Source organism: Ixodes scapularis, unplaced genomic scaffold, assembly GCF_016920785.2.
Source record: "Ixodes scapularis isolate PalLabHiFi unplaced genomic scaffold, ASM1692078v2 PGA_scaffold1__304_contigs__length_218370807, whole genome shotgun sequence".
Classification (NCBI taxonomy): Eukaryota; Metazoa; Arthropoda; class Arachnida; order Ixodida; family Ixodidae; genus Ixodes; species Ixodes scapularis.
In genome coordinates, this window is record NW_024609846.1 from 166,577,531 (window position 1) to 166,601,758 (window position 24,228).

The 24,228-nt window shown below is 49.0% G+C and overlaps 1 pseudogene; it reads right to left on the reverse strand.

Annotated features, from left to right (window-relative positions):
• Nucleotides 1-1,308: 1,308 nt before the first annotated feature.
• Nucleotides 1,309-22,312, reverse strand: LOC115323569 (annotated as a pseudogene).
• Nucleotides 22,313-24,228: the final 1,916 nt, after the last annotated feature.

Consider the following 24,228-nt stretch of genomic DNA (forward strand, 5'->3'; position numbering starts at 1 on the left):
CTAGAAATTCTCACAGCTTAAACGGTGGGAATAGTGCACACAAGGAAAAACACTGGAGAGTGAACAGCAAACAGCGCTAACTTGCAAAGAAAAATGTGCTATCACGTCAGTGGAATATATACGCCAGCAAACAATACATAGAAATAAAATATACACAAAAACATCATGAATCACTTTCAGGCTTTTCTGAAATTGGTCAGTTTTAACCTTAAGAAAAGGGTCGCACCTTGCAGCTTGGCACTCCCTAGACAGATTTCTTCAAACCCCTTCAGTTGTCGAATGTAGTCAGAAGAAGGGTGAAACTTCATTATCCGCTAAAGTAGGCCATTCGTTGCCTGTTCCATTTTTGTTTGTACACTTGAAATGCTGCTGGTTCCCTTCATGAGATCCAGCTCCTGTTGTAGCTGAAAGGTAATTTTTTCTCAGTTTGGTTAACAGAGCAAGGCGTTATTATTTAATCAAGGTCAACCAGCATTAAAGTTACACCCTACTGTGGAAAAGATTACAAATGTTAGTTTAAAAGCCCATCAAGCTATAGCTTTGATGAGATAAAATATATTCAACTGCTTGTGAATCCCCTAGGGGACTTCTATGATTAACGAAAAAATAGTCAGAGTGCAGGCGAGCTGGTGTAAGTTGAACATGATTGTAAACCTGAGACTGGGGCAGGAAGAGAATACAACAGAAAGTAGTAAAAGAGGAGGCAACGTCTCAAACTCAGCTGCAAAGTTTATTTCAAACACGCTTTATATACCCCATCTCCAACGCCGTCTCTACAAAAAAAAAAAAAACAAAAAAAACACATGACAAAAGGGCAATGACATTTCGGTAAACCTTCTCTTATCTCTCTTCACCTTGGCTGTGGGACACTCACACAAAGGGACACATTCTAGCATAACCACTGCTACCCGGCGAATGTAGGTGAAAACACTGCTGAACACAAAGAAAGGGTTTGACCTTCAAAGGTGCGTTCCCACTTACAAATCACTCAGTCCAAAGAAACAATACTATACACTGCTACCAGCCGGAACTGGGGCCATCTCCAAAAATGAGAACGACATTGCCCTCCTACCACGAACCACAAATGGATAACACAGCGACTTTCTCGAACAAGTCCAAGGATACACATATAAACAACACTAATACTACAAAAAAAAAAAAAAAAAAAAAACTTTACAAGCGTAGAAATTGTTTACATTCGTTCCCAAACTGCAAATACGCCTGACTTATGGAGTTGCCAGACGTTTTTATACGAATCGTTTCTTGGACTACACGTTTCATATCATTGCGTTCTTTGTGAATTACTTCCGTTTCGGACCAGTTGGCTTTACAATTATTACACTCTAGAAGGTGCCTCGCTAACTCGGAATTGGACGCGTTGTTTATCACATTCCGTTTGTGTTCCGTCAGTCTATCATTTAGACATCTCGACGTCTGGCCTACGTATTTAAATCCACACTCCAAAGGAATCTCATAAACCACCGAATTCTCACACGGTACCGACTTCTCGCGATGTGCCTTCTGGCAAACTTCCTGTTTCGATTCAAAAGGTGTAAGCTTGCACAACTTAACATCGGATGTGAACACTGTTTCTACGCCAAACCTTTTCGCCGACGCTTTTATGTTATGGGAAATATCGTGAAAATACGGTATAGCAACTCGTCGGTTCCTCACAGTTGGTTCATTCCGCTTATCTCTGATTTGAATGGAAAGTTGCCGGTTTAGAAAAGTTTCATCATACCCCGCGTCTTCCAGTCTACCCCATTGTCTTTTTAAAGCTTGACTCATGAAATGGGTACATGACCTTTTTAGCGCATTACCAATTAATGATTTCGCAACTCCCGCCTTAATAATTTTAGAGTGACAATTTTGTCTCGGGAGCACCAGTTTAGCCATCTTCTTACCATATTCCCAACATATACCATTTTGTACCTGAATGCGCAAGTCCAAAAACTGCTACATGTTCTCCTCTGGTTTTTCTACTGTGAAGTGCAACTCCGGGGCCGTTGACCTAATAAGCTTTTCAAGATACTCCGACTTTCCTTCTTCAAACGTGCAGACAAAAATATCATCTACATATCTTCTGATGAAGCCCACGTTAGGTGACAACTCATTCATCCTGTCAAACAATACTCTATCCAAACTGTTGAGGTATATTTCAGCTAACAACGGAGCGACGGACGAGCCTATGCATACACCTTCTTTCTGGATGTATTTTCGATTATTATATACGAGGACTGTTGACTTTAAATAGAGATCTAACACGGTAAGGAAGCTTTCCACTGTTACGCCCGATCCTGATTGAAACTTTACCAGATTCAACTCTAGCACCTCCTTCACGACATTCATCAGCCTCTTCTTTTCCAGAGAATAATACAAATCTTTTATATCCATGGAGAATACCGCACACCTCCTCCCATGGTTGTGTTCTAAGATCTGAATGAGTTCTTCTGGGTTTCTCAGCGATAAGGATTTGTCTAAACTGACCTGACCTAACCCATGCTGCAGAAACTTAGACACAATTTTTTGCCACGTTCCGTTTTCGTTTACAACCGCTCTGAGAGGCATCTCCACTTTATGGCCCTTTAGCAAAAATTTTAAACATACGTACATTTCGGATTGACTCATTATGCTTTTGACAACTTGCTTTTTATCTTCTTCCTTGAACACTGTGCATATGTCCCTTCTCACCTTTGCCAACTTTCCGTTCCAGTCCTTGAACAATACACTCATGGCGTTTTCTGCTTTGTTTTGAAATTCTTTCATCGGGAGGATACCAAACCTCCCCGATTTATCTGTTTGGAGTAATTTTAACGACCGTGAATCTATCTCATTCTTGACCATGTTTACATCCTTAAAATTCCTTTTTTCTTTCGGGTACATATCTCCCATGATTTTATCTAATCTCCCCACCGTCTGATCCAAAAAAGCCGTCTTTTCATCATGACCTACTACGCCCGCAACGTTTTGAACTGCGGAAAATACATCGAGTCTGGAAGGCCTCACATTGATACAAAATTTAGGTCCCTTGGATAAAAAACTTTCTGTTCTTTCTGAAATCGAAATGCTACAAGGGTTGACTACATTTAAACGCGATTCCGACACACACTGAGCATTACGCCATGCCAATGGCAAACAATTCTCCTTCCTCTTCATTATCTTAACAGAGTTCAAGACTTGCGTTCGCTTGACATACCAGATCCTGTGGAACTGTGCCTTCTTGATGCTGTCCCAGTGCTGGAACTCCTTGCGACCCAGTGCTGGAACTCCTCAGATTTTGCCAAAGCTTTTGACAAAGCCCCTCTGAAGCGCTTGTTACCAAAACTTGCACAGTTAAATTTAAATTCCGACATCTTCGGCTGGATCAAACAATTCTTGAGCAACCGCTCCCACTCTGTTGTCATTAAAAACCATACCTCAAATTTCCTCCGAGTAACATCAGGTGTCCCGCAAGGATCTGTTATTGGTCCGCTTCTGTTCCTGGTATACATTGTTGACCTGTACCGCAGCACGTGTCTTCCCATACTCGCATGTTCGCCGATTGTTTTGTTATCTATTGCTCAATCACTAAGGTTGCTGACCAAACTTCCCTTCAGAACGATCCTAACGGCGTTCGGCTATGGTGCAACCGCTGGTTAATGACACTTAATCCTGATAAATGTAGACTCATGTATTTTTCCCACTGTCGTAACCCCCATGTCTTCCCCTCTGTTATCGCTCATATTCCCGTTGAATTAGTGGACTCATACAATTACTTTGGTGTCACTTTCTGCAACGATCTATCATGGCGTTCGCATGCCACTAACATTATCGCATCTACAAAGAGAACACTAGGATTCCTGATGCGTCACCTATGGTGCATCCCTCAAATTACTAGCCTAAAAATCACTCATTAGATCAAATTTAGAATATACATCCGCCATCTAGAGTCGGCATCAAGTTTATCTAATTTACGCTCTTGAAGCAGTTCCAAATCGCGCCCCCAGATTCATGCATTCTTAATATTCGTACGATGTTAGCATTTCATCACTGAAAGCTAAATCAAAACTAACTAGTTTTTCTTGTCGTCAATGCATAAACAGTGTCTGTTTATGTCACAAGTTCTGTTATTCTTCGCTCGCTAATTCACCTTACATTGCACCTTCTGCACGCATTTCCCAGCATACCGGTCACCCATTGCAAGTCTCTAATCCACGCACCCGCACCAGTACATTTTCTTTTCATTTTTTCCCCGAGCAGCCTCTGAATGGAATGGTCCTTCCCACCAGATGGCTGCCATCACCTGCCCATCAACTTTCATGAAGGTATAACTCAATACATTTCATAGTGAAGATCTGTGGCATTTACGTATTTTTGTGAAGTGAACTAGGTGTTAAGCGATTGGTCTTCAAATACGTGGACCAATAGTAGGATAAATTTATATTACTTACAAAATTTGCAAGTTGTCTTTGGCGGAAGGGAGGGTGCAGTGGCAAGAATGGCGAAAACGTGGATTTAAGAGGCGTAGTTCACATTAGTACTCTGCAGCTGGAACAAAAGGATGCAAGTTTTAGGCCATGTTGCATAGTGTTTCTGCGTGTGGCGCGTGGATTTCGTGCTTCACAAAGAAACAAGCAAGTACGTCAATGGCTATTTATTCTCCGCTCAGCCTTAAGTTGAGACGGCAGCCAATCACACAAGCACGAAAGCACGAGAGCACGAGAGCACGAGGTCGCTGCTTTAAAACACTATTCCGCGGACGAAACTCTCGCTCCGGGAAAGCAGGGGGGCTAAGCTCGGCGCGGCGAGATCGAGGCGAGTTCTCCGCCAAACTCGCCGACCGCCGCGATTGGTCGGCGCCGTGCATGACGACACGCGCCGACACTCCCTAGATCGTGACGTTAAACGGAGGGTTTGAGGCGGTCGGAGAGTTGCATATTCGGAACTCGCGGCGAGATGCGGTGACGTCATTGTGACGTGGCAGAAGCCGCCGCGGATGGGAAAAGCTTGCCGGCTCTGACCTAGGCGAGTTTGGGCGAGTTGGGCGCGAGATCAGGGAGAAGCGTCCAAAATGGCAGCGTTTTCGTTCGTGTTTTGCCGTCGGCATAGGTATTTAAACCACGCCAATGTGTTGGACATGGACGACGTTCATTTTCAACAACACTATCGCCTCTCGAAAGACGTGGTAAGGTGGCTGTGCGATGAACTGCGTTGCGAACCGGGCTTGAGGCGATGGAGCCGTGAATGGACCGTCGCCCCTGTCGTGAATCCTACATCCAAATTCTACAAAGTGAATCCTAGAAACAAATGTGTTTTTACGGCAATCTGCAACCAGGAACGCAATTTACCATTACCTACAGGCTTTTACAATTATTTTGATGGGTTGCTGTGCTGCGTAGATGCAAGATAAACGCACTTGATAAAATTCAAACTAAAACAGATGATAGAAGAAAAGCAATATACATGAATGGCGCAGACTAACAACTCTGTAATTTCTTTCTCATCTTTCTTCTTCCACACCGTATTTCGACAAACAAATTGGCCGTTAGTTGTTTATACATCAGGAAAACATGCCAGAACATTGCGACATTGTCACCTACTGTAGATAAGCAATTTAGCCAGTGCAGTACGACTGCTAGCCTAGGGTCTTTAACGTGCACCACGTAGTAGTGATACACGACCGCATGCCGGTACGATGCTCATCCAGATAAAAACGGGCAGGGGTGGGGGTGAATCCACGATTCTGGGTTCTGCAGCGCGAGCTTTCGCTCCACGTGCACCCTATTCTGAAAAAAAATATACATATTGTGGCTGTGTGGCGGTGTGGGGGGAGAAAGATGAGAAAGAAATTACACAGTTGTTAGTCTGCGCCATTCCTGTATGTTGTTTTTCGTCTATACTCTGCTTTAGTTTATATCTTTATCAAGAACGTTTTTCTTGCATCTACGTGGCGCAGCAAACCATCACAATGTCTAGTCAACTAGCCCACATCCAAGCAATGTTTGTATAATTAGCATCCCTGCTGTTACCTATTCTTATTTGTCATTTACGATTTAAATAAAAAAACAATTGGGCTGTATGTATGTTGATACTGCCTAAAACTTGGTCTGCCTCAACGGGGAAGATTCTCCCAGCTGTAGATGAGAAATTTAGCCATGCAGTGCCGTACAACCGCTAGCCTGGGGTCTTTAACGTCCATCCCGCAGTATTGTTACGCGACTGCACGCCGGTACGATGCTCATCAACATCGAAACGGGCAGGGGTGGGGATTGAACCCAGCATCCTGGGTTCTGCAACGGACCTTTCGCTCGACGTGCTCCGAGCTGGTGTGCGCTAGCCCAGCCGGCCACCGATCCCCCGATTTAAATAAAATAATAACCCTTCACTGCGGAGCGTAGGGAAAAACCGGAGCTACGCTGGGGAACTCGCCGCCGCCGGGGGGGGGTCGGAAATGTAAGAGGGGGAGTGGGAAACTCGCCGGGGCGGAGTCAAAAGAAGCTCCTCCCCTCCCTCGTGACGTGGCATCGGAGAGATTCCCGCCGGAGGCGAGCTTAGCCCCCCAGGTCTCAAAACCAGGAGCGCGGGCTAGTTCGTGCTTGTAGCTTGGACTGTAGTCACAGCTCAAGGGTGAACAGAGTATAGACTGCACCCTGGGCTATGGAGCGAATGTCCCTTCTGCTTGAATATTTTACGTGCAAATTATTATGGGCTTAACCTTTCTTTCACCATCAGTGCGAGCGAAGGAGAATCTACGCGAGCGAGCGCGCCACGCATTGCTCGTGAAATGTATAACCGTTGTTCAAGACCCTGTATAGGGGGTAGTCCCGGGACGCCCGTTCGTTGAACGTCGTTCGCGGCGCACTCTCAGAACAATGCTTGAGGATATCTGCTTCTGGCATTTCAGAAAAAGCGAACACCGCACGTGCACAGCTTTGATCGGTGCTCAAGGTCCGCGAGCGCACGGGTATCTTTGGCCGCACTGCCTGCGAGGAGTGCACAAGAATGCACGTTCAACATCCATACCACATAATCAGAATCGCCGTTTTTAGAAGACAATAAATGGGAGCTATTTCAGAGCATGCGCTGTGAACGACGTCCAACAATATGGGTCCTGGGAATACCCGCTATAGGTTTCGCTTGCGCTTAAAGGCGGTATTCACTGGACGGCATATTTGAGTACGCTACTGAGAACAGATGCTCACAACGAGCTCACATTAATAGGCTGCTACGGGCGGCAGCCTTCAACGTGTTTAATGCACGTTGCAAAAAAGCTGTATACGCTCGTCATCAGCACGCGCTCAGTGGCGCTGGAGGCCATAAACACATATTTATGGCCTCCAGTGAATTCTTTCTATTGAAATGCTGCCCTGAATTCGCTACCCGAAAACTGTGACCAGTTATTTGATAACGGCGATAAAAGCACAATATTCACCCACTAACAGTTTTCGCAGTAAAATGCCAACAGCGGAGCGCGTGACCTGATACCCGAGTCTTACTAGAACGAAAAACAAAAAGAAATGTCAGCGACAAGCCTCAAACCAGAAAATTTAGCGGTTTTACGGGCTTTGTAGAATAAAGGAGGCTACGTTTAAACAGGAGCACCATGAACGCAGGGTATCTTTGGCAGGCTTGCAATCACTTGTGCTTACTTCACGAGCACCGAACGACTAAACGCCTGCCAAAGGTACCATCGCGAGCATGCTGCATGTATTTGAAGCTTGTCACTGTCGTTCGCTTCTGTTTGTCACTCTAGTGGGACTCGGGTATCGGAGCCGTACATTGGGAGAGTTTGGTCAATACGCGGAGCAAAGGCCACCGCTAGCGCCGAATATTCCCCCCGCGGTTAAAGCGTAAACTAAATATGCGACAACGCGTCGACCAATCAGCAAACCGCGACGTCACAGGATTAAAAACAACATTTAAATCGTGGAACAGAATCGTTTAATCTCGGCGTCTCATTGACGATGGTAGAGTGAACTAGAAATGACTGAGTGGGGCGAGCTACAGCCTCCGCTCATGCTTTCAATAGGTCCTCAAAATGTGAAATGCAATCAGGTGGAATCAGGCCACTTCGATCGCAGCGCCACCTTTGCTGCGATCGAAGCGAGCGTCGACACAGGTAAAGGTCATATGGTCAATAAATCCCTTCAGGAGCTATACTGTATTTTTTAGAGCGCAGCTTTTAGGCGCCCGTTTCCGGTTTGAGCGGCGTCGCCGTCGCTGTCGGCGTCGGCGTCGGCGTAACCGCGCGGTACATTATGGGACGCGTGACGTCACTGGTGATGTCACTGATGACGTCATCAGTGAGGTCACGTGACTTCGGTAAATTCACGTGACCCCGGCGATGTCACGTGACCTCAGGGTCACGTGACGTAACGAGTGTCATGTGACCTCACGGTTACGCCGACGGCGACGGCGACGCAGACGCCGCTCGGAGGCAGCAGTAGCACGCAGGATGAGGAGGTGAGGAGGAGGGAGAAGGGGTATACGCTCCCCTTAGTACCCTTCGCTCGTCCTCCTCAAGAGCTGCGCTCTAATTCGGTGTTACAGGGGGTTGTAAGCAACTTTCATTTTTTAATGATTTTGACGTCAGAGGTAACGTGAAAACGCCACGTCACTTCGACGGGGGCGTTACAACGATGGCATGACGTCATCGTCAACTACGCCGTTACGCGACGCCAAGATGCTGTCGTAAGACCGTCGAGACATCGTGTCGCGTTGAGGACGACGCAGTCACGCGACATCAAGTCGCCGTTGTAACGCTGTCATGACGTCGCGCCGCGTCGAGGACAACGAGGACGTGGTCGTGAATGCCCCACGCAATGTTAAACATCGCTATGACATCACGTTAACGTCGTCCTAACGTCATCGTCCACCTCAACGTCACAACGACGCCTTGAGGGCGTGTAACGTCGTCGCGTTCGCCAATATCAACGTCGACTCGCCGTCACGACCCAGTCTTGGCGTCATATAACATCGTCGTCAAGTTTTGGTCGTCGTCGTGACGTTGAGTTGCGTCATGTCGACAACGACGTCGACGACCTGACACCAAGCGTCATTATGACTCGCATTTACAAGGACGCCGTCATCTTGACGTCGCGTGACATCGTCGTCATCGTCGTCAACTTCAACGCTGGCATCGACGTTGTTGTCAACGCAATATGACGTTAGAACGCAATCTCGATGTCGTGTAACGCGCGTTGTCAACGTCGATGACGACGTTGACGTCAAGGCGTCGTCGCGATGTCGCATGGCGTTGTGCCGACAAGTCAGGTCGCGGTGGGTTTATGTATTGACCTGACACCTGGCGTCTAGGTTTTATAAAATGTATAGCTTGGCGTGAAAATGCAACACGTTTTTAATTTAAAAAAAAACGCCTAATCTGAACCCCTTCGCTCGTAGCACCCGAGAGGGCGCTACGAGTGAAGTGGCTTCGATTAGCCGTTTTTTCCACATCTGTAGGTGCAGAAATAGCACTCCGGTAGCCCAACTCGTCCTTTCTAGTACACTCTAACAGTGGCGCCAATAGCAAATCAGCAGCAATGATCATTGGGTGACCAAGGCATGAACGCGTTGCCTACGGCTACCAATGAACTATTCAAATCGAGCTAATAATTGAGACAGTAATCCCGCTTCCGCGCTTCTTTCTGGTAAAAAAATATGACTGCTGAGTGAGCGCCAATCTGATCGGAGAAAGAAGACGTCGGGATCTCCACTGACACGAAACGGCTCTACGGTGACACCCGGTTTCGCAGAGCGCAATAATTGGGGTTGTGAGGATATTTATACAGTGTGTAGTTGGTCAGCCATTTAAAGTTGCGACGAGTCACACGCTGTAGATGAGCAATTTATTCAGTGCAGTACAACCGCTAGCCTGGGGTCTTTAACGTGCACCACGCAGTAGTGATACACGACAGCACGCCGGTACGATGCTCATCCAGATCGAAACGGGCAGGGGTGGGGCTCGAACCCAGAATCTCTGGGTTCTGCAGCGCGAGCTTTCGCTCCACGCGCGTCGAGCTGGGTGTGCGCTTCAGCCTAGAGCCACTAAATGAGCTCCGCTTAGAGTATCGGCACTCCGTTCCCCGACATTGTTTTGGGCGCCGCCATTTTGGCTCATATGCAGAGCAGACACAACTGCCGATCGTCCTGATTCATAAGGGAGGCTTCCTCAGCATTAGAGTTGGTGTTAGGGAGGTCATCTAAGATTGCTTTGCTCTGTCGCGAACTGTTTAAACATTTGTAGAGGGCGGAGAAGCGTTTCTTGTGATTTCAGATAAAGCTTCAGATAACTGGCAACCATGATTTTAAGACACAATATGGCGAAGTGTCGTTACTCTGAAGCGTAGCTTATTTAGTGGCACTACTTCAGCCCACTCGGCCACCGATCCCCCCTCGCCGAGCGCAGTGAAAAGAAACATGCAACATTCAGAATCCAGGGTCGGTTTGCTGATCTTGCGGCCGCGACTGCGGCTGCGGCCAAGAGGGATTTTTCTGTCACGTGAGCAGCTCCATGGGGACAAGGAAGTACCTAGCGTCCCTGCCTAATGGCGGAGAAATCCGTATCGCTTCAAGCACAAAAGCCTAATTTCGCTCGCAGAAACTGACTGCAGGGACTTTCAACTGGAGTCCAATTGACCGCGCCCTTATGCTGTAGGAGAGGCAGATAAAGTTACGGCCAGGAAGGGTGAAAATGAGCCAAAATAAAGAAAAAAACACTCGAGATGAAAGCAGTGGCAGAATATTTATATACCTCCGCCAGCGCAGACGTCTCGCGCCTTCTACCGTGGTCGAGAGGTTACAGCGCCGGTATTTGCCGTCGTGGCGTCAAAGTCCCGGGTTCAGATCGCGTCAGTAACTCTCTTTTTTTTTCTATTTGATTGCACTCCCACTAAGAATGTAGACAAGGCCATATGAGCTCTATAAAATCATTGGGCGGGTAGTTCTGACTCACCAGTTCGTTGTTCATGACCTCGGAAGAGCGCATTCATGTCTCTCGCTTCCTTTACCAACTTCCGCCACGCCTCCTGCATCTGCCGTACACTCCGCGGAAAGTTGACAATATCTTCCCATGCCCGTCTCTTCGTTCGCCAGGTAACTGTGCTGCTGAATTTCTCTAGAATTTGTTGTTTCCATTTTCCAACGTTAGAGAGAGGGTTTGCGATGTCGACGCCTGATTCACTTTGCATTCGGTTGTGATCGTCTGCTATTCTGACTAAAATATAACAAGTAATGTGCTAATATTACAAAACGGTTGCCACAACAAAATGTAAAGGGTAAAAATATACCTTTTATCACATTTCATGCAAGTAAAAGTATGATCTCTTTTATTTCGGTGTTACTACTTTCTCAGACGTTTGACTTGCTGCCTTGCCTGTAGGATTTCGCTCAATCAATGCATCCACAGCTGCTATTCTTTTTTTCTTTTTGCTCATTTTGTGAAAGTCTTTTTTTTTTAATTGTCACAACTGCAGTTTTTATTAGTTCTAAACGGGCGCCTCCTGTTATTGAAAGGAGTCGTAGCAAGAGCGTTGTATATTTAAAAACACATAAAATGGTAGTTGCTGGGGAAAGGATGCTTGTTTCGGCTCCGTTTGTGTGAAAGCCATACCGATGCTGTTACCTTGGTCTCCTTTTAATGAACATTATGAAATGATTGTATTAGCGCGTTAACTTGCCTCGATCTTTCTTTTTTTTTTTCTTACCGATGTTTCGAATGAACAGGTGGGACTAACAGTAAACACCGTGTAAGGCGCAGTAGTGCAAGTGGATGATTCCTAAAAAGGATCACAGTTAAAAAGTGAGACACGCGCAAAATACAAAAAAGAAACGTTTCTAGCGCCATTTGAACTTGAAACTTTCACGCCGTGACGATAAGTACCGGCGCTCTAACCTCACGACCACAGTTGAAGGCGCGGCGCTGGCGGAGGTATATAAATATTCTGCCACCGTTTTCATCTCGAGTGGTTTTTTCTTTATTTTGGCTCATATTTACCCTCCCTGGCCGAAACTTTACCTTCTGCTCCTACAGTATAAGGGGGCGGTCAATTGGACTCCCGTTGAAAGTCCCTGCAGTCAGTTTCTGCGAGCGAAATTAGGCTTTTGTGCTTGAAGCGATACGGATTTCTCTGCCATTAGGCAGGGACGCTAGGTACTTCCTTGTCCCCATGGAGCTGGTCACGTGACAGAAAAATCCCTCTTGGCCGCAGCCGCAGCCGCGGCCGCAAGATCAGCAAACCGGCCCAGAAGTCACAGGTGTCATGGTATCTTGCGAGCGCGAGCACCCCGCTTTTGTTCCCTGCTCAACCGCTCGAGTGTTTGTGCAAAACCGGTCGTTGTTCGTACTGGGGAAGAATCTTTCGAAGCTACCAGCTCGCACTTGTAGCCTCTGCAGTTAGCCCATGTTTGGTCAAATATATATATTACTTTTACGTGTTGCGCGATTCTCTTGTTTGCCGAAGCGGCAAGGGAAGGAACAGTAAGCTAGGAACCGTGCGAATTGTTTGGCTTGTGTGTGTTGCGCACAAGGAGAGTCTACCATGGAACTTATTGACGCACTAATAAGTGGTACAAGAAAAGAAGCCACACAAAGAGTCGGACTCTAGTTGGGATCCGCACCGCAACCACGCAGTTTGCTCTGGTTTGGAACAAACGTTCGTTTATTCTACCGTTGAATATCGACTTGACGAAAACCTCACATCCGCCACGTTTTCAGTCACCAAGGGTTATAACTTTTCACTCTAGCTACGCTAAAACGGCTTAAATTAATCGTGTCGCATTTTTTGAGCTCACGACCACCACCAGGTGCTGTTTTGCGGCCTGTGGTTGTCCACGAGATGCTCACCTATTCAATTCAATCAATGACCAAACTCTCCTAATAAACGACTCTGTCGGGCATGAACATGCAGATCCTTCTAGGGGAACTTGCTGGAACTGCTGGAACTTGTCCGCCGAGATTGTTATCTGTGTTTCCCGCCGTGGCATTATCAGTTCAACATATATATTCTACTCTGGGCTCTTTTCTTTTTCGACGTGTCAAACAAGATCCAGAAATCACCTGTGGGAACTTGATTGCCATCTCTGCCTGCCAGTCTAGAATTCTTGCGTTTTGCATGAAAAGGAAGATTGTGCCTCCGGGGGCTGAGAGCACTTTTCAGAGTTTTGGAGCCTTCGGGGGGACATGCAAGAAGGATTTGCAAGATTTAAATTCGGAATATTAGAGACAGGGTGGGTTGTATAACAACTGGCTTCGGATTATCGTACAACAAAAGAGAGAGAGACCCAAGCATCGACGCCTGCCGGTATGCAGAGCACAGGACGTCGGCGCACCAGTCAACTACGTTCTTGTCGCAAAGAACACGTCTCAATCTTCCACCGAGAAGAAACAACGCAGCTGCAGCCGCTAACAACGTCTCCATTCTGGGGAACGGATGCCTACCGGAAGAAGTACATGCCGTTCTCAAGAAAAGCACTAAGTTCAGCTACAAGCCTGCGGCAAGACGTCATGAGCACGACCTACTGTAATCCTGACCTGCGGACAGAAGAGCCCCCTATGGGACCAGCTTTCGCCGGCAGAGTGCCTGGTTTCTCCGTTGAGGGCGCGCGGTAAAGGTTTTTCATGGCCGTAGGATGCCATGGTATGGTGGCCAACGAGGCTGTCCAAGGAGACCTCGGGTGGTCATCCTTCGAAGCCAGAGAAGCGACGAGCAAGATCGACTACAACGGGCGGCTGCGATTCATGGACCGAAATCGGTGGGCAAAGCGACTCTTCGTATACATCCACCTTACAAGTATACAGACAAGATGGAGGAAGCGGCTATACCAACTGGAAAAAAATTTGGTTTCTTCACAGTGCCCGTGAGTGCCAATACAGACACAAAGTGGGAAACGGAGGTGCGGAAAAGAGTGCGTGAGGAGGAGGCCCTTCAGTGGGCAAAGGCGGCCAAGAGGAAGTCAACGCTACGTGTGTACAACCTCAGCAAAAGTACAATATCAGCGGAGGCCCAGTTATATGATAACAGCCTGGGCAGCCGCTTGCTTTTTGAGGCACGTGCAGGAGGGCTGAGAACACTAGTGTACCAACAGAAATATAATCGGATGGTGGAAACAACAACATGCCGGGCTTGTGGAGAAGCGGATGAAACCATCGAACACATCGTCCTCTCATGCACAAGCCTGCAACCAAGCCATCCGGTGCAGTGGTATTACGCTCCTGAAAACGGACAGACACCTGGCCAGCCCCTTCCACAAGCCCAATTGCTAGCGGAAGCACTCGGCTTCCAATCACCGGCGACGGGGTCAGCGCTGAACGCGTTTCTAGATAGAGATGCTGTTGCTATCCCTCGAAGTGAGGTTGAAACGCGCGCCGCAGCGTCCACGAAGCCGATTGGACGGAGCTGGAAAGTAATCGGAAGAACGAAAAGCAGACTGGAGGACTGGTGGTGAAGGACAAAAGCAAATTGAACGCGAAGAAATAAGTTTTTTTTTCTTGTTTAATATATAGATTTTTTTTTTGGCTAGGTACGAACGTTGTTCGGAACCGCCCGATACAAAGGGAACAGCTGCAAGATCATCATCATCATCATCATCTGGGACCCACACACAGCTCACAGCCTGCCTTCCCTGTGGCCTGCCACCTCTACACTAGCTGATTACCGCTCTTCCTTCCCTTCCGCGGGGGTCCACCTCGCCGCAGAGCGGCACCAGCGGCGGGATCAACCGTTTTCTCTCGTAGCGGAACAATAAATGTTTTTCAATGTTGGTCTAATCGCCTCTGTCTGGTTGATTAGGGGGTGAGGGCGCGGTGCCACGAGGTAGAACGAGATCGTACTAGAGCACCGAAGTGCTTTTATGTTTTCGGGCTCTGCAACTTGTACTTGAGCTTGAACCGTAACGATCCACCAATGGTATATATGGTTTACTGCTGCGCACCCTATTGTATATCGGCAAGTAAAAAGACGGCTGGAGTTAGCTTTCATAAAGTTAAAAAGAGAGAAAACAAAAATGAAAGGTTAAAAAGAGTGAAAGCCAAGACTGCGTCTAGGAAGGTTTTCAAGGTATGAACCGGCCGCAATGACCCACAAAGTCTCCTGAAAGAACTGAAATAGGCTTGACGTGTTAATAATCAAACGTTTATGCATAAATATAGCTAAAGATAAAACCGGTTATCCCCCGTCGCATATTCATATTGAAGCGGTCTAATAAGTATGCGCGTGTTCGACCCACGCCTCATCTTCAACTGGCGCGCCCCATTAACTTTGACGGCAGCTGGCGCCCCTAGTGGCAAAATATTTCACACGCGCAGTGGCGAAATCGCGGTAAGAGAGCTATTCCCCGTACAGGTCAGGACCAGATAACGCAGCCACGACTTGCGCGCTTCAAATTGATGTGCGGATATCTTAGGAAGCAGAAAGACCGTTAAGTGGCGCCATGGACCCATAGCGTTACGAAACGCTGCGGATTTTGTGTGTACAAAATGTGTGTACACCGCGCGCTGCCGCTCTTGTCTGTCGGCAGGTCAGGATTACAGTAGGTCATGGTCATGTAGGTAGGTAGGTAGGGAACGTTTATTGGAAACCAAGAACTACGAATAGAAAGATTATCCGCGCCGCGGTGATCCTGGGATCTGGCAGCCTCGTTCTTGCGTGATTGTGGGTGATGAGGGATTACTGTGCGATGGGTCATGAGGGGTGTTTTCAAAAGGAGTGCCCCAGATCTGCCTTGGGTACGAAGTCCAGAAGCGACTGGAGGATCCTCGTCCGGCGTTGGGCTTCGCCCTGCGGGTGCGTCCAATCCACGAGTCTCTTGGGTCTTTCTTCCTCGGGTAGCGTCTCGATGGCACCCACTCTGCACAAGGCTAGAGCTTGGCATTCCCATAGGAGATGGTCGAGCCTGGGAATGACTTCTGGATCCTTGCATCTCTGACATCGCGGGTCCGGAGGGACCGCGTAGGGCTGCGTCCGTCGTAATTGCGAGAGGCTGATTTGGTACTTGAGCCTTGGCGTGACCGCGCCTTCGGTACGGATGCGCCAAAGTTGAACCGTTTTCTTTCGCTTGAAGGTTTTCGCCGGAAGCCGGTAGTCCCCTCGGGCTGCCACTTCTCCGCTAGCTCAATCTTTCGCATCTTGCGACATCTACGCAGCTCTTCGATGGGGTCGTAGCATGCTGTATCTTCTGGCTGTTCGACTGACTGTTCGCAATTGGACGACTGTTGGGATGGCAACTGAGGAATTCTTCTCATCCCGCACTGTGCCGCTGCGTGAGCCATGTCGTTTTCTGAGATCTCCTGGTGTCCCGGGACCCATCGTACACTGATTCTTGTACCGTGCTCCCGGTATAGCCTGAGCGCCGGTCGAAGAAGGCGTGTACCGTTGGGCTTGCAGTTGCCTTGAGCTTGTACATATTTCGTACCGCCTCCTGGGAGTCCGTATAGATGACGAGGTTTCTCGTCTTGCCGGGGAGGTGCCCGTATACTCTCAACGTGAACAGAAGAGCCGCTTCTTCTACCGTGTCCGATGTGACCTCCGTGCCTAGTCCGCAGCTAGTGGCAAGATCAAAAAGCTGAAAGCGACGGCGTATGCAGACGACGTCACCATATGGACGCATGAAGGTACGCCAGAGCAACAGGGGGCAGCACTGCAAGAAGGACTAAATACCATCGGCGACTTTCTGAAAGAAGTAGGGATGAGACCATCCCCACAAAAGAATAAATACACCGTGTTCGGGGCCGGTAACGTCCAAAGAAACCTGCAGCTCACCTTTGCCGGGGACCCAATCGTTCGAGAAGAGAGCATCAAGCTTTTAGGGGTAACCTTCGGAAGCTCACCCAGCATCACTGACAAGTGAATGGCCAAGATGAGAAAGAAGAGGAAGCAAGGCCTCAACCTGGTCAGAAGAATCTCCCATCGACTTGGAGAAGCCGGACAAGCAACGGCAAGGAAGTTAGTAATGGCCACACTGGCCTCGAAAATCACATATGCGGCGCGATTTCATTCATTACGGTCGTGTCACAAGATCCAGTTCCGAGTTATGATCAATGCCGTACGAAGAGCCATCTTGGGGCTACCAAGAAGTACAAAAACGTACAGGATGAGGCAACTAATCTTTTTGCCAGACATTGAGGACCTACTGGTGCAGCAGACAGTGACGCACATGGCGCGTGTGCACCACACAGAGGAAGGCCAAGCAGTGACAAGCTACATAGGCATAAAGCTCCCGGAGACATTAGACCCCCTCCCCCCAAGCAAGGCACCGTGAGAGGTGATTAGCGTCACGCAAGGCGCGAAACCCCTTCCAAGAAATATGGACCCGGAGCGACACAAAGCCCGCAGGAAAAGGTACGCCCTGTAAAAACTTCCTCCAACAGCCTCTGGTTTCACAAGCGATTTAATCTGAGCAGCTCGTCATAGCGGTTGCACGATCAGTCCAGAGAAAAAAAATTGTGCGTGCCCGGGCCTCTGATGGCACGAGATCCTCCTTTTCCTCGCAGGCCTTTTCTCCCAGTCGCGAGATGCTGTTATGTTTAACAGGCTCCCACCGCGGACTTGTTGCAGACCTCCAGTGGGTAAAGAAGTTGGACTGGTCTCCTAAAAGTTCGTCCGTCCGGCAGTCGTACTTCACACGAGCGAATGATAATGTCTCGTCCAGGGTGCACTTCTGTTATTCGTCCCACCTTCCACGTTGCTCTTGGTCGTCTCGCATCGTGAATAATTACCACGTCCCCGACAGCAATAGGCGTTGTGTTCTTGGGCGGAGTGTGGTGGGCAGAGCGAAGTTGCAAAAGATACTCCTTCATCCACCTCTTCCGAAACTGCTATGAAATTAGTTCTCGGTAGTTCCATCGCCGTCTTAGTTCACGCGATGTCTGCGGGTTGGAGCTCATTTGCTTCATTGTCGGCCACGACAGAAGTCGTTTTCCTACTAGGAAATGTGCAGGTGTTAAAATTGTTGGTTCCCGTTGATCTGAGTAAAGAAATGTTAAAGGACACGAGTTCACGGCGGCTTCTACTTCCTGTAACATCGTCGATAACTCTTCAAAATTAAGATAGCTTCGTGCTAGAACCTTCCTGAGGGAGGTCTTCACTGTTCGTATCATTCTCTCCCAGAAACCTCCCCACCATGCGGCTCTTTCGGTGCTAAATTTCCAGGTGATGTGATGGTGGGCGACATAGTCTTGTACATCCTGATGTCTGAGCAGTTCCCAGACAGCTGATATATCTCTTGTAATTGTCTTAAACGCCAAAGCGTTGTCTGAATAAAGTATGTTTGGCAGTCCTCTTCTGGAAACGAACCGACGTAAAGCCATCAAGAAGGATTGAGCAGATGTGCTCGTTGTGAGCTCGAGGTGAACTGCTCGTGTGACTGCGCATGTGAAGATGGCGATATACGACTTCTCGTTCTTTTGTTCCTTTGTGTAAAGTGGACCAGCAAAATCAATACCCACGACGTTGAATGGGTGCGTCGCCTCAATGCGTTCTTTTGGCAGTTGTGCCGTAGGAGCTGATGCGGCCCTCAAGTGTGTCCTTGCACACTTGGTGCAGTTTCGCAGAGACTTCTTGTTGTGTGTCCGCCGACAAGGAGAGACTTTGGTACGGAACGTGTCTTTATTCCGCAACCAACATGGGGAGCGACTTGCTCCGTAGCGTCCAGCTCAAGCGGCCAATGAGACAGACTACTCGCCGCCCGGGTGCCCCATCCCAGAGTTCCCCGCGGCGTTGTACCCAGGGTGACCCGACCCGAACCTCACTCTGCCAAACACCACATTCTTCCGCACTTGATTGAGAAAGTCCCCCTTAGGTCAGTCCCCCGGTGAATAACGATCAGGAGGGCAGCGCACTCTTGTTGGATAGCGCTGAGTCGGCGTTCGAGGCCTTGAAATACTGGTCGACCCCGGGTCCGTTGAGGCACTTGTAGGTGGGCTGGCAGGGGGAGGCTGCGCTTGGCTTGCTGTACTTAAAGCTTGCGGTATGAAGCTAGCTCCATCTTCCTCCCGCGACGCCGGCGTTCCAACTTCCTGGTCCCCCTCCTGCCGAATGTGATCCTGATGGCGTCGCCAGATGACTGTGTCATGGTCCCGGTACACACGCAGCTTGTACGAGACAGGACCGCTCCTTGACAGTATAGTTGCCTTTAGCCACTTGTCTCCCCAATGGGGGTTCCACACACGTACCCGGTCCTTTATTTTAAACTCTCGGGTACGGCAGCTTCTTTGCAACATCTGGCGGAACTGATGCCTGGCCACTCTGTTTTCTACAGATGGCTTGAGAACATCCAGTCTAGTGCGAAGGCGTCTTCCCAAAAACAAAACTGCTGGCGCCTCCCCCGTTGTTGCATGTGAAATGTTTCGGTAGGTTTGCAAAAACTTTCCTAAGGTCTGCTGCAGTGGCTCCGAGGCAACTCCCTTGCGCAGCGCCGATTTTAAGGTTTGCACAAATCTCCCCGCCAGGCCGTTGCTACTGGGGTGATACGGTGCGGTTAACACATGACGTGTTCCGATCCGTTTTAGAAAGTCCTTGAACTCGTTTGACGTAAACTGTGTACCGTTGTCAGAAACCAACGTCTCGGGCATTCCAAAACGCGCAAACACCTCCTGTAGCTTTTCAATAGTCTTTGCCGAGGTTGTCGCTTGCATAATAAACACCTCTGGCCATTTTGAGTGGGCATCCACAATTACCAAAAACATAGCTCCTCGAAATGGTCCAGCGTAGTCTACATGTACCCGCTGCCATGGTTTGGTGGGCCACGACCAAGGATGCAAAGGCGCTTGCGTAGGCAGATTACGCTGTTGCTGACACTGCTCACACGCCTTCACATGGTTTTCCACATCCTGGTCCACTGAGGGCCACCAAAAATAACTCCTAGCTAGCTCCTTGGCTCGCACTACTCCTGGATGCCCTTCATGGATTTCGTCCAGCAGCACGCGCCGTAGCTTTTCCGGCACTACCACTCGCAGTCCTAACATAAGGCAGCCCTGTTGTGCCGACAGCTCCGTGTTACGTTGAAACCAAGGTTTCAGCGCTTGGTCTCCCACGTAAGGAGGCCACCCCTTCAAGACGTAGTCGTACACCCGCCTCAGCAACGGGTCTCGTGCGGTTTCTCTTGCGATGTCCCGACTGTCCACCGGCAAGGACAGTAATCTTAAGGAACAAAAAGACTCCACTTTTTCGTCACTCTCTTGCCGCCCTTCCACTGGAAGTCTGGAGAAACAGTCCGCTTCAACATTCTCAGTCGACCGCTTGAACACAAAGGAATACTGTAGGCAGACAGGGTCACTGCCCACCTTTGCAGACGTGCAGCCGCCATTGCCGGGATCCCAGTCTTTGGTCCAAAAATAGTCTGCAAGGGCTTATGGTCCGTCACAAGCTTAAACGTGCGTCCATAAAGGTAAAAGTGAAACTTCTTCACTCCAAACAGCAACGCCAGCGCTTCCTTTTCCAACTGGCTGTACCCTTTTCTGCAGACGTCAGTGTCCGTGACGCGTATGCGACTGGCCGCGCAGTTCCATCTTCCAATATGTGAGACAATACAGCTCCGACACCGTAAGATGATGCGTCACACGCCAGTTGTAAGGGTGCTGTTGGGTCGTAGTGTACAAGCACTTCTGAGGACATCAGCAACTTTTTGACTCGTTGGAAAGCCTCTTGGCATGTACGGTCCCAGTGCCACTTCACATCTTGATGCAGTAGCTTGTAGAGTGGAGCCACTATGGTTGCCAGTTGAGGAACAAACTTGCCGTAGTAGTTCACGGCTCCCAGAAGCGATCTCAGCTGCGACACGTCTGCTGGTGCTGGTGCCTTTACGATAGCAGCCACCTTCTCCTCCGACGTCCTTATTCCTTCAGGACTTATCACATGTCCCAGGTACTGCAACTGATCCTGGAAGAAGGCACACTTTTCTCGCTTGATGCGAACGCCTCGTTCCGCAAAACGCTTGAACACCTCCTCCAGACTTCTTAGATGCTCCTCCAGGGATTTTCCGGTAATTAGCACGTCATCCAAATAACATGCCACCCCTGGGATTCCTTTCAGCATGTTATCCATTACCCTCTGGAAAATTGCCGGGGCCGACGCTATTCCAAAAGGTAGGCGGTTCATGAGGTATAGGCCTTTGTGTGTCGTGATGGTCAGTAATCGTCGGGACTCCTCACTCATGACAACCTGCTGATATGCTCTGTTGAGGTCGATTTTTGAAAAACTCTGACCTCCCGCCAACACTGGGAAGAGCTCATCTACTCTCGGCAAGGGATAACGCTCAACATCCAACATCGGATTCAATGTCATCTTGTAATCGCAGCACAATCGTATGGTGCCATCCTTCTTGGGAACAGGCACTAATGGTGTCGCAAACTCGCTACTGGTTGTCGGTGTGATGACACCAAGGGCTTCTAGGTTCGACAGTTCCTTTTCTACAGCTGGAACCAATGCAAAGGGTACACTCCTGGCCTTCAAAAACTTGTGATGACTTCCTTCTTTAAGGAACAGCCTCGCCTCCTCTCCAGAGATCTTCCCCAGTTCGTCCTTGAAGATGGCCTGATACCTGTCTAGTAATACTTGCAACTTGTCCACTGGCATCGGACTTGCCCCTTGTGTGCTCCTCTGAAGATTGTTGAAGCCCGTCACTTGCTTCCAGTTCAACCGCAGCCTCTGTAGCCACTCCCGGCCAAGAAGTGGTGGCCCTGACTGGTTCAGGACATACAATGGCAGGACTCTTGTTTCCTCTTGATGCGAAACTTTAACTTCCAGAACTCCACAGGGCTTGACAGTTTCCCCGGTGTACGTCTTCAACCGCAGCGCCGTCGGCTTCAAGTTCAGTGCCGCAAACCTCTCACGGTACTGCTGCTTTGAGATGACTGATACCGCCGCTCCGGTATCGATTTCCATTGTCACCGGCGAATTCTCAACCAGCACTTCTACCGTCAATGGCTGGTCTTTTGGAGCTGTAATGCGGTTGACATGGGCGTCCTTAGTCACCGCTAAAGTTTTCAGCGACTTCTTCCTTCCTTGCGGCTTCCTCTCCTGAAATGAGCGGCATGCTCGCTGAATATGCCCCACTTTCTGGCATTTGTAACAGGTCGCTTCGCTGTGTATGCACGTGCGTGCGAGATGCTTGCTTGACCCGCAACGGTAACAATTGCCACCCCTCGCTTCTTAGTATCTTCACCTTTCAACTTGTGGACGCTGGCGCTTTCCACTTGGTCGCTGTTGCCACCAGACCCGTGCACCTCGGATGTGCTTTTTATCGCTGTCTCCAAAGCCACGGCCCGGTCAACCGCTTTCTGGAAGGTCAACGTCTTATCTTCGGCGAAAAGTGCTCGCTGAATATCCACGCGGCGCATTCCGCAAACGAACCGGTCACGCAATGACTCATCCAAAAACGTGCCAAAGTCGCACGTTCGTGCGAGCGTCCTTAGCGCGGCGACGAACTGCGCAATAGTCTCGCCCTCCTCTTGAATTCGGCGATGAAATCTGGCTCGCTCTGCAATAACAGACGGCTTGGGTTCTAGATGGTCTCGTAGTAGCTGCGTTAGCTCGTCGAAGGACTTCGTTACTGGTAGCTGAGGAGCTGTTAGCGACTTGAGTAAGTTGTACGTCGTAGGCCCAATTAGGCTTAAAAAGGCGTCAACCTGGTCGGTTTCCGGCACATGGTTCCCTCTCAAAAACGACGCTTGTCTTTCTTCGTATGACGACCATGAGCACAATGAAGCGTCAAAATGTTCGACTTGCCCGAACTTGGCCATGGCTCTGCACCATTCCGCTGCGTCGCTTGCTCCTCCGTACCCGCCGCAGTTGCTGTCTTCTCAGGCCTACACGGCGTCCACCAGTTGCTGCTCGAGTTCTGTTCGCATGGGTGGTCGGTCGAAAGTCCTCGTCGCCACTTTATGTTGTGTGTCCGCCGACAAGGAGAGACTTTGGTACGGAACGTGTCTTTATTCCGCAACCAACATGGGGAGCGACTTGCTCCGTAGCGTCCAGCTCAAGCGGCCAATGAAACAGACTACTCGCCGCCCGGGTGCCCCATCCCAGAGTTCCCCGCGGCGTTGTACCCAGGGTGACCCGACCCAAACCTCACTCCGCCAAACACCACACTTCTTTACGGCTTGTCTTCCGCGTACAATCCAATACTGTTCGCGCAATTCAGTTAAAGTATCTGCTACTCCTCCGTGAAGCACCCGCTGATGTGCGCTGCATATAAGTAACTCGGTGAAGCGATGTGCGTTGGGGAGTATGATGGGGTGTTTAAGGTCTTCTGATGCATTTAGTTGTTGGAGACGACCGCCTACGCGTAAAACTCCGATGTCATCTATGAAAGGTGTCAAATATTTTAGTATCGATGACTTGCTCAGCGGCCTTCCATTTCGTATGCTCTGAAGTTCTCCCGAGAATTCATTTTTTTGTGTGACCTTTATCCAGTATTGTTCCGCTCTTTTGAGTTCTGCCGTTAAAAGGTAGTTAGACAATTCCTTCAATGCGCCAGTGTTTTCTTGAAAACGGTAAATCCAAGCAGTGACGCGTAGGACCCTTGAGAGCTCGCTGTAGCGTTGCAAGACAAGTACAGGATTGTCTACGGCAGTTGTTACTTGCAGTACATTGGTTTTGATGTCATTGTCTTCCATGTCGTCTAGGTCGTCTCGTTCGGGATGCGCCTGTGGCCATTCTGGTGACGGTTTCTTGAGCCAAGAAGGGCCAGTCCACCACAAGTTGTTTGACTCTAGGTTTGACGCAGAGAGTCATCTTGTTAGGCAATCTGCCGGGTTTTCTTTACCCGGGCAGAATCTCCAGCGAGCTGTAGGCGTGTTGTTTTGGATTTCCCTCACTCTATTAGCAACAAATGTCTCCCACCGGTGACTTTGACCTTGTATCCACTTCCACGTTATGGTAGAGTCTGTCCACAAGTATACTTCGTGGTCTTGAAGCGACAACGTCTTTTCTACATAGCGCAGTAATCTAGAACCGATGAGAGCTCCCATCAGCTCTTAGCGAGGGAGTGTCAGCTTTTTAAGAGGTGCTACTCGCGCCTTTGCAAGTAGTAGATGTATTTCTACTGTGTTCTCGGAGTCAGATGTTCTTAGGTAGACAACTGCGCCGTACGCCTTCGGACTGGCGTCAGTGAAGACATGTAGTTCGTAAAACAGCGTAGTGCCTCGGAGTTCTTCGAACAAGAATCGAGATATGGATATGACTTGTAGCTGTGGAATCTCGTTGCACCACGTGTTCCACTCTTGTTGTATGTTCTCAGGAAGACTATTGTCCC